Source organism: Symphalangus syndactylus, chromosome 16 (assembly GCF_028878055.3).
Source record: "Symphalangus syndactylus isolate Jambi chromosome 16, NHGRI_mSymSyn1-v2.1_pri, whole genome shotgun sequence".
In the NCBI taxonomy this organism is placed as follows: Eukaryota; Metazoa; Chordata; class Mammalia; order Primates; family Hylobatidae; genus Symphalangus; species Symphalangus syndactylus.
In genome coordinates this window covers 48,469,527-48,485,550 of record NC_072438.2, presented here as the reverse complement: position 1 = coordinate 48,485,550, position 16,024 = coordinate 48,469,527, and the positions used below count along the sequence as shown (strand labels likewise).

Below are 16,024 nucleotides of genomic sequence, written 5' to 3'. Positions count from 1 at the left end.
TGGGTTCTTCAGCTTTCTACCTCTGCCCTACAGTTATGGTGGCTTAAAAAATCCTAGTGCATTTTTTATATGTTTATTGGCCACATAAATGTCTTCTTTTGAGAAGTGTTTGTTCTCACTCATAAGTGGTTGTTGAACAATGAGAACACATGGACACATGGAGGGGAACATCACACACTGGGGCCCGTCAGAGGTTGGGGGGCAAGTGGAGGGAGAGCATTAGGACAAATACCTAATGCATGTGAGGCTTAAAACCTAGATAATGGGTCGACAGGTGCAGCAAACCACCATGGCACATGTATACCTATGTAACAAACCTGCACGTTCTGCATCCCAGAACTTAAAGTTAAAAAAAAAAGCCTAGTGCATGTGTATATTTAAAAGCCAGTTTGATTTTTGTTTTCTGTGTTTTATGGACAAAAAGACTAACGCAATCCCATTTTACACGTGAAACCTCTTAAGCTTACGATGGGAAATAATTTGCCCAAGGTTACCTAATTAGTTAGTGGTGGAACAGGCTTAGAATCATACTTCAACCTTGTGTCCTTAACCACACCATTCTATTCAGGCACTGTGATAGAATTCTCTCTCAGTACCCAAGACTGAAGAGTAAGGTAGCAAAAGTGTAGATTGGACACTTACTTGGCAGAAAGAATGTCATCGTCAAGAAGGTGGTTCTCCCAAGACTAGTCTTCTCCCTTGCATTCCAGACTTGCTGGCCCCTGCGATTTCCCCAATGTGGGAAACTCTACTGTGGAACTTGTCCCGGTGCAAGACTGCACTCATGCTCTCCCCGACATACTCCAGATAAAGGCAGACATCGCTCCATGTTGGCCAGTGTCAGGACTGCTTATCTCTCTCTTTTTTTATTATTATACTTTAAGTTCTGGGATACATGTGCAGAACGTGCAGCTTTCTTACATAGGTGTATACGTGCCATGGTGGTTTGCTGCACCCATCGTGTTTTAACGCTGCCCCATCCTCACCACCTCTACCTCATCTTTTCCTTCCACATTCAAGAGCATGTGCTCTCTCTCAAGTCCGTGCTCTCTCTCTCTTTCATTAAAAGTCCCACCAATATTTAAGAAAAAAAATGTAGTGTTGGTATAAAATGAAGGCTAATTTCCAGACAGCTCAGATGGGAGATTCTAGTTGCAAAATTCAGAATTCACCGTAGTGAAGGTGCATGGGGAGTCGGGGGGAAGACAGTTCCTAAGTAGACATCTGGGGCCTGGATAAAGGACTTGTCATGTTAAAAGAGAGGAAAACAGGTATTTCCATTTTTATCTTAATTCCTTTTCTGTATCTAAAGCAGAGGAGGAGGGAGAACAGCTGTCTTTCAACTCTTCACAATTCTGTACCCTATCTGCTACAGAGAAATTAAGCCAAAAATAATTACGGTAGTTCCCTTTCCATTAAAACTGTATGAGACAGAGGGTAGACTAATTTAGATTTTTTTTAATTATAAAATAAATATGTTTATGGAGACTACTTTGGAAATTTCAGAAAAGTATAACAAAGAGAAAGTTTGCCAATAATTTTAAGAGACAACCATTGTAAACCTAGTTTACTCCCTTCCAGATTTTTATCATCATCATAATGAAATATTTCAAACATCAAGAAAATATGATATCATCAAGAATGATATAATAAACTCCCATGAATCCACCAGCCGTCTTTAACAAATTTCAACAATTTGCCATTTTTTAAAAAGAAATAAAACACCTACAGTAGAAGAAACCTCTTTAATGACACTCACTCATCTAAATTGATATGCATCTTTCCTATCTTGTTTTGATTGTATACCTACAACAATAGTTCATGTACATTTAAATGTGTATAAATTTATACACTTTCATTTTGCAGCTTGCCCTGTTTATTCAACAATCTTTTCAAGATTCATTCATATTTATATATATAAATCAAGTTCATTCATTTAGACTGTTGGTAATATTAAATTTTATTATTATCATTTATTCATTCTCTTACTGTTGGTTTTTTAGGCTGTTTCCAATGTTTTGTAATTCAGACAATGCTGTCCTAAGCATCCTTTTGTGCAGGTGTCAGAGTTTCTGTAAGGTATGTTCTAGAGATGAAATTGTTATGTCTCAGGGCATGAGCATCTTCAAGGCACCAGCTATTGCCAATTTGCTCTTTCAGGTCACCAGCAGCATATGAGAATTCCCATTTTCTCTCACCCTCTTGACAACCCTTGGTATTTTAAGACTTTTAAACTTCTTTCAATATCTGTTGCAGAGTATCTCATTTTTATTTTAATTTACCTAATTCCTAGTGAAGAGGAACATCTTTTCATTACTTTTATTCTTTGGATTTCTTTTTCTGCAATTGCCTATTCACAGCCTTTGACCATTTTCACTTTAGATGTTTATCTTACTTTTAATGAGTTCTTTATAAATCCTGAATATTAAACTCTTTAAAATGTTGCAGATATCTTTCCCAGTCTTTTGCTTGTCATTCCATTTTTTATGTGTGTCATTTGTAGTATATTTAGTATTTTATGCATGTGTTTACATAATTACACTATACACAATTTTGCATCCTGATTTTTAAATTTAATATTAAACTGTAAACACTTTTTTACATAACGTTAATGACTACATGACACTATAGAGTCCATAGAACTATACTTTGTTTACGCATCCTTTTTTATTGAACATCTATGCTGTGCCACTTTTGTGGTTTTATTGTTGTTGGTGTTTGCTTATTGCTTTTTTTATGAATAATTCCTTGTTGAACATCTTTGTGCTTGAAGTTTTATATGATATTCATAATTTTCTTTTCCTACAAGTTGAATTTTTGTATCAAAGGATATCAGTACCCTTTGCCAAATTCTTTTTGAAAGATTATATCAATACATCTTTACTTTTATGTCAGAAGAGGCAAGTCTGCCACAATAATTCCCAAATCTCTGCAGTAACACAGCAAAAGTTTATTTTCCACTTGTTATTTGTTTCAACACTAGTTGTCACAAGAGTGTCTCTGTTCATTCATATCACTAAGGGAATTCAGGGAATTATACACTGGCTCTTAAAACTTTCTTCTGGAAGTGATTAAGGTCACTTCGGCTCACATTTCCTTGGCCACAGCAAATTATGTAAATATGTCCAACTTCAAATGGGTCAGGGAAGTGTAGTCCTACCATATACTCAAAAGGAAAATCAGGACCATTGCAAACAGCCTAAGCTTCCAATGACAGAGAGAAGAGGAGCTCCAGATGCACAATTTCTGACTTTCCAACAAATTTTAAAGCTGAAGAAAGAAGTCATAGTGGGTGAATGGAGTGCTTTCCCTAAGCCAAAGACAGTAGCTCTAAATCTCAACAAAAGTATAAAAAGGAATGTTTGTTTTTGGTGTCTGCTTCCCTTTGTTAACCTTCGATTTTGAAAAAATTATAGACACACAGAAAATTGCAAAAATTGTGCATAGTGTTCCATACATCCTTCACCCAATTTCCCCTAATGATGACATCTCATATAACTGGTACAATATCAAAACCAGGACATTGAAATTGGTACAATGTTAACTAGACTACACAACTTATTCAGTTTGCACCATTTTACATGCATTTATTTATGTGTTTATGCATGTGTCTATGCAATTTTTTGTTAGTGTTGAGCAATGTACCCATCCATTTATACTTATTTTTATTTTTTTAAGTTCTATACGATTTTAACTCATGCATAGATTCATGTAACTACCAAGACAATCAACATACAAAACTGTTCAATCACCACAGAACAACTCTCTCATGCTACCTATTTTTTTTTTTTTTTTGAGACGGAGTTTCACTCTTGTCGCCTAGGCTGGAGTGTAGTGGCGCAATCTCGGCTCAGTGCAACCTCCACCTCCAGGGTTCAAGTGATTATCCTGCCTCAGCCTCTCGAGTAGCTGGAATTACAGGTGCCCATCATGATGCCCAGCTAATTTTTTGTATTTTTTTTTTTTTAGTAGAGATGGGGTTTCACTATGTTGACCAGGCTGGTCTTGAACACCTGACCTTGTGATCGGCCCTCCTCGGCCTCCCAAAGTGGTAGGATTACAGGTGTGAGCCACCACACCTGGCCGCTACCTCTTTAGAATTGGTCCCTGAATGCTGCCCCATTCCTGTCCTTTGGAATGACTAATCTGGCCTCTATCTCTGTAGTTTTATATATGTCAAGAGTATTATGTAAATATTTAACCTCTTGAAATGGACTTTTTTCACTAAGCACAATGCGCTTGAGGTCCATCCAGGTTGTTGCATGTATCAGTAGTTTGTTTCTTTTTGTTGCTGACTGGCATTCCATGATATGAAAGTATCACAGTTTGCTAAATCATTCACTTGTTGAAGGACATTTGGGTTATCTTCAATTTTTGGCTATCACAAATAAAGTTGCTATGAACATCCCTGTATACAAGCTTTTAAGGGGGTTTTATTTCTCTGGGATAAATGCTCAAGAGTGCAATTGCTGAGTCATAAAGTAAGTGCATATTTAGTTTTATAAGAAACAACCAAGCCATTTTCCACAGTGACTGTACCATTGTACATTCCCTCTAGCAAAACATGAGAGATCCCGTTTCTCCATGTCCTTGCCAGAATTTTGTATTTTTACAATATGTTTTTAAATTTTAGCTGTTTTAACAGGTATGCAGTGATATCTCATTCCGGTTTTATTTCAAATTTCCCTAGTGGCTAGTGGTCTTGAACATTTTTTAATGTGCTTGTTTGCCTTCTGTATCTACTCTTTAATAAAATGTCTTTCACCCATTTACTAATTTAATTTTTTTGTTTTTATACGATTGAGTTTTGAGAGTGCTTTATATATTCTACATACATAACCTTGATCAGGTATGTGGTTTGCAAAGTTTCTTCCAGTCTGTACTATGTCTTTACATCTTTTTAACAGGGTTTTTTGCAATGTAAAAGTTTTTGAGGAAGTTCAATTTATCAGTATTTTTAATGGATTATGTCTTTGGTGTCATGGCTAAGAACTCCTCACCAAGCCCTAGGTTTCAAATTTTATGGCTTTTCAAACTTTGTTTTTGAATTCAGTCCATTTGCCACACTCCCAACTGCCACCAGTGACTAATCCAGGACCCATTTGCAAAGGGCTTTTTGTATATGTATCAGTCTCAGCTAAACATCAGCTAGTGAAGGTTTAAGGAGTTAATTCTCTTCTTTAGATCCAGTCCCAAAGGAATCTTCTTTAGAACAAAAGTTCAGGCACTGGAGGAGATATTTGGGGTTGGGGAGTGAGATAGTTTTTCCTGATCAGGTCACATATTTGCCAAATGGGACAATCAGAGATGAGACTTGAGTTGGGTATGTATTAGACTTAGCTTTCAGGGCAGTTCTGGCTGAGCCCGGCTGCAAATGTCTATCCAATTTACGGAACAGAACTGCAGAAGTCCTGCTTTGCCCCAGTGTGTGGTAGGGGGAAAAAGGAAGCAAAGTCCACCTCTCCATGTACCTGAGACCTAGGGATTAATTCCTTCTTTCATAGTCTATACGTTTAAGCTCTGACTCAAAAGCCATTTTCTCATAAGCAAAATGCCTCTATTCTCTATAACCAGAGCTCACCATAATATAAAGTCCTTGATAATACAGGAACTATCATTTTAGAAAATTCCATAAGGCCAGAAATGAAGGCCATCATCTGACATGTTGTCATTTGACTTTCTCTCATAAATCATTTAGTCCTGAAGGTAACAAGGTAGATACTTCAACCTTGTGCAAATCTTTGATTATTCTAATACCCACCAAAAGAATTAGCTAGCTGTTATAGCTTACATAGCTTTTCAAATCACAAAACCTTTATATTAAGTGGTTTTTTAATTTTTATTTTTTGGGGAGTAATAGTAGGTGTATATATTGATGGAGTACTTACTTGAGATGTTTGGATACAAGCATGAGATGTGAAATAAGTACATCGTGGAGAATGGTTTATCCGTCCCCTCAAGCATTTATCTTTTGAGTTGCAAACAATCCAATTACACTCTTGAAGTTATTTTAAAAGGTACAATTAAGTTATTATTGACCATAATCACCCTGTTGTGCTATCAAACAGTAGGTCTTATTCATTTTTTCTAACCATTTTTTGTACCCATCAAGTCCTAAAACTTTTAAATGCATCAAAACGTATTTAGTTCCTCATGGAACTAGGTGAAAAATGCCCAATTAATCATTCATTAAAATTGGGTGGCTCTCTCCGGTCCGTGCCTCCAAAATGACAAAGAAAAGAAGGAACAACGGTCGTGCCAAAAAGGGCCGCGGCCACGTGCAGTCTATTCGCTGCATTAACTGTGCCTGATGCGTGCCCAAGGACAAGGCCATTAAGAAATTCGTCATTCGAAACATAGCGGAGGCCGCAGCAGTCAGGGACATTTCTGAAGCGAGCGTCTTCGATGCCTATGTGCTTCCCAAGCTGTATGTGAAGCTACATTACTGTGTGAGTTGTGCAATTCACAGCAAAGTAGTCAGGAATCGATCTCGTGAAGCCCGCAAGGACCGAACACCCCCACCCCAATTTAGACCTGCGGGTGCTGCCCCACGTCCCCCACCAAAGTCCATGTAAGGAGCTGAGTTCTTAAAGACTGAAGACAGACCATTCTCTGGAGAAAAATAAAATGGAAATTGTACTTAAAAAAAAAAATTGGGTGTTACCAAAATAAAAAATAAAATCCTCTAACCCAGAAATCAAGAACTGAAATCATAATCAAAATGTGTAGTCTTAGTAGGTTTGTATATATGAGGCAAAACATATGCATGCGATACCTCATTTCTCGAAAAAAAAATGGTTCATTTGATAATTTAAATCTCCCTTCAAACAAATTTTGTAATAGCTCAATCTTCTTTGATGTTTTCTAAAATAACTTTGTCATTTTTTTCCTAGACTAAGGTATCTGAAAAAAATATATAAAAGATAGTAGGAAGTGACCCGACACAGAACATATTTTCTGACATTATTTCTGTCAAGAATTGATTGGAAGAGAAAGCATGCCTGGAGGCAGAGGGATGGATTCAATGATTTCTTGAAGTCCTTGGCAACTGGGTATGCCTAGGATTGTAATTTTGATTATGTTTATTTATTAACATTTATACTGGGCCATTTTAGTTGATTAGCACAATGCAATTACTAAAAAATATGCAGCTAAAAGTTCTGGGAAATCTCTATATTGCTAGGAAAGGCTAGTATGATATCATTTCAGATTTTCAATAATTTAATTAAAATAAACAAGCGTATTACCTCCATGCTACAGTAGTTTCTTAGCATAGTTTACAATATGATAAAGAACCCAGACTAATTGCTTAAAGTAGGAGTAATGAGAGTTAGTAATCTCAAGTTCTTTGCTAATTACTTGCTGGACCCTTCCCTATTAATAAAACAAGAAGGCTATACTCTCTTCAAGTGAAGAAGCCCTAGGTGATCTGAATATGGTTGCAGTTATTCTCTGCTCTCTTCTTGTCCCTGATGGGTTCACTCTTGTGGCTACAGCCTTCCTCTAGCCAGGACCAGACTTCAGTGGAGGCTGAGAGGGCAGTGGGGCTGCCCATCCATGAAGTGGACCACAACAGGGGACCCTCAGCCAGACAAAAGACTTTCTGTGTTATTGAAATGCTACCATTAGAGACTGATTCTTTGGAGGAAGATTTAAGCCTTGTTAAAATGTAAATTACTCAAAAACTTTGAACCTGTTAATTGTTATCAGCTACAAATGAATGAATACAGATTAATTTTCCACATCATTTCTTCAGAGCAGTGGTTCTAAACGTATGGTCTGGGGACCCCTGGAAGTCCCCAACATTCATTTGGGGGTCTATGAGGTTAAAACTGTTCTCACAATAATACTAATACATTTCTTACCTTGTTCATGCTCATTCTCTTGAGGGTACAGTGAAATTTTCTAAAGGTTACATGATGTGATATGGTGGCAATTTGAATGCAGAAGCAGATATGAGAATCCAGCTGTCTTCTATGAAGCCAGATATTTTAAAAAATTGCAAAAATGTAAAGCAGTGTTGGTCTTTTAATAACTTTTTGTTTTGGAAAATATTATTTTCATCAAAAGTATATTATTTTTGTTAATGTTTAATTTACTTTTGTTATTTTTAAAGTCCTAAGTATTTTAAATTTTTTTTCAGATTTAATTTCTAATATGGCAAATATTAGTGGATTTAACACACATAAGCAAAAACTCTTAGGGGTCTTCAATAATTTTTAAGAGTGTAAAGGAATCTTGGGACAATCAATGTCTGTTGTGTAGAATGTTGGAGTGGGGTGGGACCTTAGAAAGTGTTAGGTCCTTTCCCCTCATTTGTAGGTTGAAAATTGATCCCCAAAGAGAGAGGGTGACTTACCTGATGTGCTGGTTACCTACTTCTGTGCTATAAACCACCCCAAAACTTAGTGGCTGAAAATATTTATTTTGCTCTCAAAACTGAAATTTGGACTGAGCTTGAAAGGGGTGACATCTCTGCTTCACATTATATCTGTAGCTTCAGCTGGGATGATTCAAACATCTGACAGCTGGAACAACTGGGGCTTGCCAGGCATCTCTCTCTCTCTCTCTGCCCTAGTGGATACTGGGGCTTCCTCAAAGAGTGAACATTCCAAAACACTGGAGTGAAAACAACAAGTCTTCCTATGATCTAGCTTTGGAAGCCACAAGGTTTCCACCACATTCTATTGGTCAAGCAAGTCACTGAGACCAGGCCAAATTCTAGGAAAGAGAAGTTAGATTCCATCTCTCAGTGGGAGAAACATCAAAAAATGTGTGGCCATCTTAAATCTACCACACCCGAGGTGCTGGAATTAGCATCAGAAGAACTGAAATTAAAATCCAGCTCTCCTGATTCTTAGTGCATATGACAACTTCGACAGTGGTGCATAAGAGGAGGATGAAAAGAAAGAACCAAAGCATGGGGCATTGTGTGAACGGGGAGCTTTTCAGGGTGGGCCCTAAGACCCAAGTGAGTAGCGTGAGCATCTGCAAGCCTGAAAAAGAGGCTGCTAAGAGGAGGACAGGATCATGGACTCTCTGATACAGAAGAGACCTTAATTCTTGCTTAATGTGCTTGGCTCTTTTCCTCAACCTGCCTACTAGTCGTCTCTGTCTTGATGATGGCAGGTTTGATCTGTGGAGCGGCCTGCCCCACCTCCAGGAGGCTCTGACTATTAGAAAATTCTATAGAGCAGAAATCTGTTTCCTGCTGGCTGGCTTCTACCCAATGATTTCCTAGTTGTACCTTTATATTGCCTTAGGGTGATATTGCAAAAGGCTTTGATTTCCTTTTTACATGGCAGCTTGATAGCTATTGCAGCTTTATAGTCCCTGTTTGACTCTTTAATGTAGCTTTTAAAATTCCCCTACATGTCAGACCACTCTCCTCTAAACTAGTTTGTCAACTGCTGTTTCAAAGTATTCTTCGAGAGGGATCAGAGCAGTGCACTGTTGATCAACATCCCCATCGTGTTCTATGCACTTCTTTTTCTTTAACTTTTATTTTAAGTTCAGGGGTATATGTGCAGGTTTGTTATATAGGTAACCCATGTCCTGAGGGTTTGTTGTACAGATTATTTTGTTACCCAGGTATTAAGGGTAATACTCAGTAGTTATTTTTCCTGATCCTCTCCCTCCTCTCACTCTTCACTCTCCAGTAGGTCGCAGTGTCTGTTGTTGCCCTTTATGTGTCCATAAGTTCTCATTATTTAGCTCCCACTTATAAGTGAGAACATGCAGTATTTGGTTTTCTATTCCTGCGTTATTTTGGCAAGGATAATGGCTTTGAGGAATCCATGTCCCTGCAAAGGACATGATCTCATCCTTTTTTATAGCTGAATAGTATTCCATAGTGTACATGTACCACATTTTCTTTATCCAGTCTATGATCGATGGGCATTTGGGTTGATTCCATGTCTTTGCTATTGTGAAAGGTGCTGCAATGAACATATGTGTGCATGTGTCTTTATGATAGCATAATTTATATTCCTTTGGGTATATACCATGTAATGGGATTGCTGGGTTGAATGGTAGTTCTGATTCCAGGTCTTTGAGGAATCATCACACGGCTTTCCACAATGCTTGAACTAATTTACACTCCCACCAGTAGTGTAAAAGTGTTCATGGTTCTAATGTGCGTAGAGAATTATACAGATCGAAACTCCTTTTCATGTATGCTTTACCAACTATGCTTCTAGTATTTTTGTGTGTGTCTGTGAGTGCTTGTTTGTTTGCTTAGTTTTTTACTCAGCTATGGAAATTTATATCATCCCTAGAAATTTTCTCAAGAGGTCCAACTTGCCAATATCTTTTTGAATCCAGACTTTGTCACTAAAACTATTCATTGTCCCACTTAGTTTCATATAATCTGCAGATTCGTTAAGTATTTGTTCCATATTTTAATCTAAATCATTGATTAAGATGTTGTACTAGACAGAACCCTGTGCCACTCCACTAGAGACCATCTTCTTTTTTTTTTTTTTTTTGAGACGGAGTCTCGCTCTTTCACCCAGGCTGGAGTGCAGTGGCGCAATCTCGGCTCACTGCAGGCTCCACCCCCCGGGGTTCATGCCATTCTCCTGCCTCAGCCTGCCGCGTAGCTGGGACTACAGGCGCCTGCCACCTCGCCCGGCTAATTTTTTGTATTTTTAGTAGAGACGGGGTTTCACCGTGTTAGCCAGGATGGTCTCGATCTCCTGACCTCGTGATCCGCCCGCCTCGGCCTCCCAAAGTGCTGGGATTACAGGCGTGAGCCACCGCGCCCGGCCGAGACCATCTTCTATGCTAACATCAATTTACTAATCGGCATTCTTTGGGTTCATTTATTCACCTAACTGTTGTTAATTCATCTAATGGTACTATTGTTTAGTCCATATTTCTCCATCTTGTCCACAATGATATCATGATAGGCCTGGACAAATGCTTTGCTAAAGTCCAGATACATTATGTCTCCTGCATTCAGCTGCTCTCGAAATTCACTAACCCTGTCAAAGAAAATGAAGCAAATCTGACTCTTCCTCAAACACACCATGCACTTTGATGATTCTGAGACTGTGCTCATATTCTTTTCTCTGCCCAGAATCTTTTTCCATTCCACCTGTCTACTTGACTATTTCTGTTGCTCAGATGTCACCTCCTCAGTGAAGCTTTAGTCCTTGACTCCAGACATAATTATTTCATGCCTGGTTCATTTCCCCAAAGCTCTTTATACATAGCATCATGTCCCAGCTGTTTGTTTATGCTTATTCTCCTCTCCCTCACTAAGAATGAGCCATGTATTATTTAATAGATGTTTGATGACTTTAATTCAACTAGATCCTGGTGCCTACTAACAGTCACTTCCTTTCGAAAATACTCATAAATCACTCATTCCCAAATCCAATCTAGCAAGCACAATGTGCTCCCTAAGTACCAGTTCCCTAGAAAAGGAACCAGGGGTCTTGGCAAAATGGCTGATGCCAGGTCCAGGCATAAAGTGTAAAAGATGAGCCTAGAACATCTTGGCATGCCAGTCAGTGAGGAAGCTATCAAAAGCAAGGAAGCTATCAAAGATAAAGAAACTATCGAAGATGATTAGGGGTTGTCAAATACTGAGAAGTCAAACTGAAGAGGTTTCCATTGTCAAAGCTTGGATAATTTGATTAATAATTAGAATAATTACTGCAATGAAAGAAAATACATAAAATATGTCTAAACACATGAGTTCATAATAATGGTAAATAAAAGGTAAGAATTCAACATTTATCCTGCCTTTTCATATCTTACCATACTAACCATACTTTAGGGACCCAATAATTGAAAAAGGAACTATTTTCTTTATAGAAGCATTCTAACTAATAAATTAACAAAGAGTGATATAATTAGAATATCACCATTTTACACCCACTAAATGAATGAAGTAATGTAGTCTAAGCCATGATGATCCATGGCTCCTAAAATCCTTAGGTAAAAAGCTGATGAGGAACTTTACAATGGATGGTTCCAGCTGACAACACCTAAACCCCACAGATCAGACCTTACATCCTAAAAGGAGAGACAACTAGCCTCCTGGTATGGTGCAGGAGGAAGTACACAGCACCACCTACGTGGTATCCTTGCTAAAAACCTGCACATGGCGCTATCAGGACTGTAGATTCAACTAGCAGTTTACAGCAATAATAGGATTTAGAGTGAAACAACTCCATGGGGAGGCGACTGTGGGAAATCCTAAGTGCATATGACCTGCTTCCTTCCTGCCTTTCTCTCTCATTCTTTTCTCTTTTCTCTCTCTTTCTTTCTCTTTCCTTCCTTCCTTCCTTCCTTCCTTCCTTCCTTCCTTCCTTCCTCCCTCCCTCCCTCCCTCCCTCCCTCCCTCCCTCCCTTCCTTCCTTCCTTCGTTTCTTCCTTCTTTTTTTTTTGACAGAGTCTTGCTCTGTCACCCAGTCTGGAGTCCAGTGGTACAATCTCAGCTCACTGCAAACTCCGCCTCCTGGGTTCAAGTGATTCTCCTGCCTCAGCCTCCAGAGTAGCTGGGATTACGGGCGTGCGCCACCATGCCCAGCTAATTTTTGTATTTTTACTAGAGATGGGGGTTTCTCCCTGTTGGCCAAGCTGGTCTCGAACTCCTGATCTCAGGTGATTCCGCCCACCTCAGCCTCCGAAAGTGCTGGGATTACAGGCGTGAACCATCACAGCGCCTGGCCTGACCTGCTTCTTCTAAATAAATTGCAAGGAGGAAGAAAAAAGGGGGCGGGAGAGGAACCTATAGATGAAAAAAGACTTAAGAGCCACAAAAATCAAGTGCAAGCGTGGACCAGGCTTGGATTCTGATTCAAGTAAACCAACTAAAACAAATGTTTGTGAGATTATCAGGGGAATCTGAACATCAGATATTTGAGGATATTAAGAAATTATTATTAATCCTGTTGGTATCATAATAGTACTGGGATTGTGTATTTTAAGAAAAAAGTCCTTATCTTTTAGAGATAATACTGAAATATTAAATATAATTTCAGAGGAAATGATATGATATCTTAGATTTGCCTCAAAACTACCTAGTAGGGAGGCAGTGGAGGTTGGGATGAGGGGTGGAACAAGGACAGTTATGAATCAATTATTGTTCTGTCTGAGGAAGAGGTTCTTGCTTCCTTATATTGTTCTCTCTTCTTTGAACATGTAAAATGTCCCATGATTATCTTTTAATCCAATCTAAAATTTTACCTAAAATTGTTATTGAACTTACAGACCTGTTTCAGAACACACTTTCCCTTTCTGAAAATTTAAGCATTTGCCAAAAGAGCAGTTTTTTCTTTCCTGCTTGATTCTCCATGATACCACACAAATCACAGTCATGTGGCCATCACAATGACCAGTTCTCTTGGTCCTCCAGGACAGGGTTCTTGCAGAACTCATTAGAGTAGTTGGACCCTTCCCAATCACTCTGTGCACATAAGGACCTGGTCTCTGTCACCAGTGTTCACACTAGTCATTTCCATTCTGAATCACATTCTCCTTGACAGAAAGGACAAGATTAAAATAAGGGTTTTGGGCCGGGCATAGTGGCTCACTCCACCTGTAATCCCAACACTTTGGGAGACTAAGGTAGGAAGATTCCTTGAGGCCAGGAGTTCGAGACGAGCCTGGGTATCATAGCGAGACTCTGCCTCTACAAAAAATTATACAAATTTTATACAAAAATTATAAAAATAGCCAGGCATGGTGGCATGCACCTGTAGTCTCGGCTACTTGGGAGGCTGAGGTGGGAAGATCGCTTGAGCCCAGAAGATGAAGGCTGCAGTGAGCCGTAATCATGCCACTGACAAAAAAAAAAAAAATTTAAATAAGAGTTTTATTCAATTTTCTTTGTCATTTATCAACATTGAAAAAAATACAATTCCTTTTATCATCTGGCTCTAAACATACACAAAAGGATCCTTTGTCATTATTAGATTTTTATTTTTTAAATAAAGCTGGACTGGGCCAGGCGTGGTGGCTCACACCTGCAATCCCAGCACTTTGGGAGGCTGAGTTGGGTGGATCACCTGAGGTCAGGAGTTCAAGACCAGCCTGACCAAACATGGTGAAACCCTGTCTCTACTAAAAATACAAAAATTAGCTGGGTGTGGTGGTGTGCACCTGTAGTCTCGGCCACTCAGGAGGCTGAGGCAGGAGAATCGCTTGAACCCCGGAGGCGGAGGTTGCACTGAGCCAAGATTGAGCCATTGCACTCCAGCCTGGGTGACAAGAGGAAAACTCCATCTCAAATAAATAAATAAATAAATAAATAATAAAGCTGGACTGGGCATTTTTCTCTATTTTTCTAGATCTCTGTTATTCTTAAAAATTACCTATTCCTGCTTTCCCTCTTTGTCATAGCATCACTATTTTCTTTTGGCACCCTCTCCCCTTTCTTCAGAATTCTTGCTCTTTTACAATAGCACAGTAGAAATAGAATGGGCTAAGCTTTTTTGATGGAACTATGCAATGTTGGTGAGTATAGGAATGCGGACAGTGTCATATTCTGCTCTACAAGTATAAACTGGTATCACTTTCCTGGAAGGCAATTTTATAACTCCAAAGCCTTTTTAAGTGTACTTTGTGACCAAGGAATTCCATTTTTAGGAATTAATCCTTGAGCTTCAAATCACTAACAAGTAAAAAAAAAAAATTGATCCTAAGCATATGGATGTGCACAGAGATTTAGCTAAAAGAATGTCCAAGACAGCACTTTAAATATATTTAAAAAATTAGAAGCAACTTAAATATCAAAAAAAAAAACCCCAGGGTTGCCTAAATAAACTATGGTTTACCTTGCAGTGGAATATCATCTAGCCAAAAAGATGACATGTCAGGATATTTTATGATATGGGGAGATGTTTATAACATATAATTTAAGGGAGAAAGGTTGATGTTTTTAAATTAAAAAAATTAAAATTTTTCTAAAAGTGAGAAACATGAACAAAACAGTTCATAGAGAATGTTTCTCATTTTTAAAAAAAATGTATGCATGGAAAAAAGACTGAAAAATTAAATGAGAAAGTTAAATTAACTCTTTTATTTTATTCTCCTTTCCTCACACATGCTATAACAATTTCCATAATGGATATTTATTATTTTAAAATAAAAAAAGGAAGTAGTGAATGAAATAGGAAGAGGGTACACATGGCCAGCTTGGGACCACATCACAGTTTTCTCCCTTTGTCGGGTGCAGCCTGTTCTGGCCTGACCACCTCTCATCAGCAACCATTGACCTCCCCTTGGAGGGGCTTTGCTGCCCCATCTCCATGTGCAGAGACCAGGGGGCAACAGCAGTCACTCTTAGGGGGTTTTCAGCAGGTAGGAGGAAGATCGCTGCCCAATAGCTGCTAAAAAAGAAATTTGCCCCAAGAATGTGGGCCTGGCCAAGCCAAGGCCAAGAAGTCCAATCTGTCCTCAGCTCTGTCTCTGCAAGGGCACAGTCTGGCCCCACCCTGGGGTTGTTGAAGAGCTTGGCAGCTCACCTCTCAGCAGTTAACACTGTTCATTCAAGAGGTTTCCCTGGGGTTTGGGTTAAAGCCATTGGCCTCTGCTCTGCAGTCTCTTGTGTGACTCACTGTGCTGTTTTGTTCATTGTTATGTTCTACTTCCTTCCTAGCAGCCTCCCTGGCTCTTCTTAGAAATCTCTTTTCCTCCTTCTCTTCCTCAAGCCCAATTTCAATGATAAAGATTTATGAATAAGCAAGGGAGTTGGCAGTATTTGTGATTAGAACCCTTAGCCTTAGAGTTCTCTAGACCGCAGTTTAACTTACCAGAGTAAACAAATCAGAGAGAGAAACAGAGAGGGGAGACAGAGGGAGAGGGAGAGGGAGACGGAGAGGGAGAGGGAGAGAGAGAGGGAGAGAGAAAAAGAGAGAGAGAGAAGAAGTGTGTGTTTTAGAAGAAAAGAAATATTATCCATTGTATCTAACAGGGGAAATACTACAAATATGCATCACTGTGAGCATTTTATTGTCTTCTGGCTCCTAAGGTCTAGGACATGTGGTGCCTGTCCCTGAGTACTGGATTG

General features: G+C 38.9%; 1 long non-coding RNA gene and 1 pseudogene across 1 annotated transcript in view; one reads left to right on the top strand and one right to left on the bottom strand.

Moving 5' to 3' along the window:
• Positions 1-16,024, bottom strand: part of LOC134732805 (uncharacterized) — a 47,541-nt gene that overhangs the window by 22,386 nt on the left and 9,131 nt on the right. The window lies entirely within an intron of this gene.
• On the top strand, positions 6,211-6,618 carry LOC129464505 (small ribosomal subunit protein eS26-like; annotated as a pseudogene).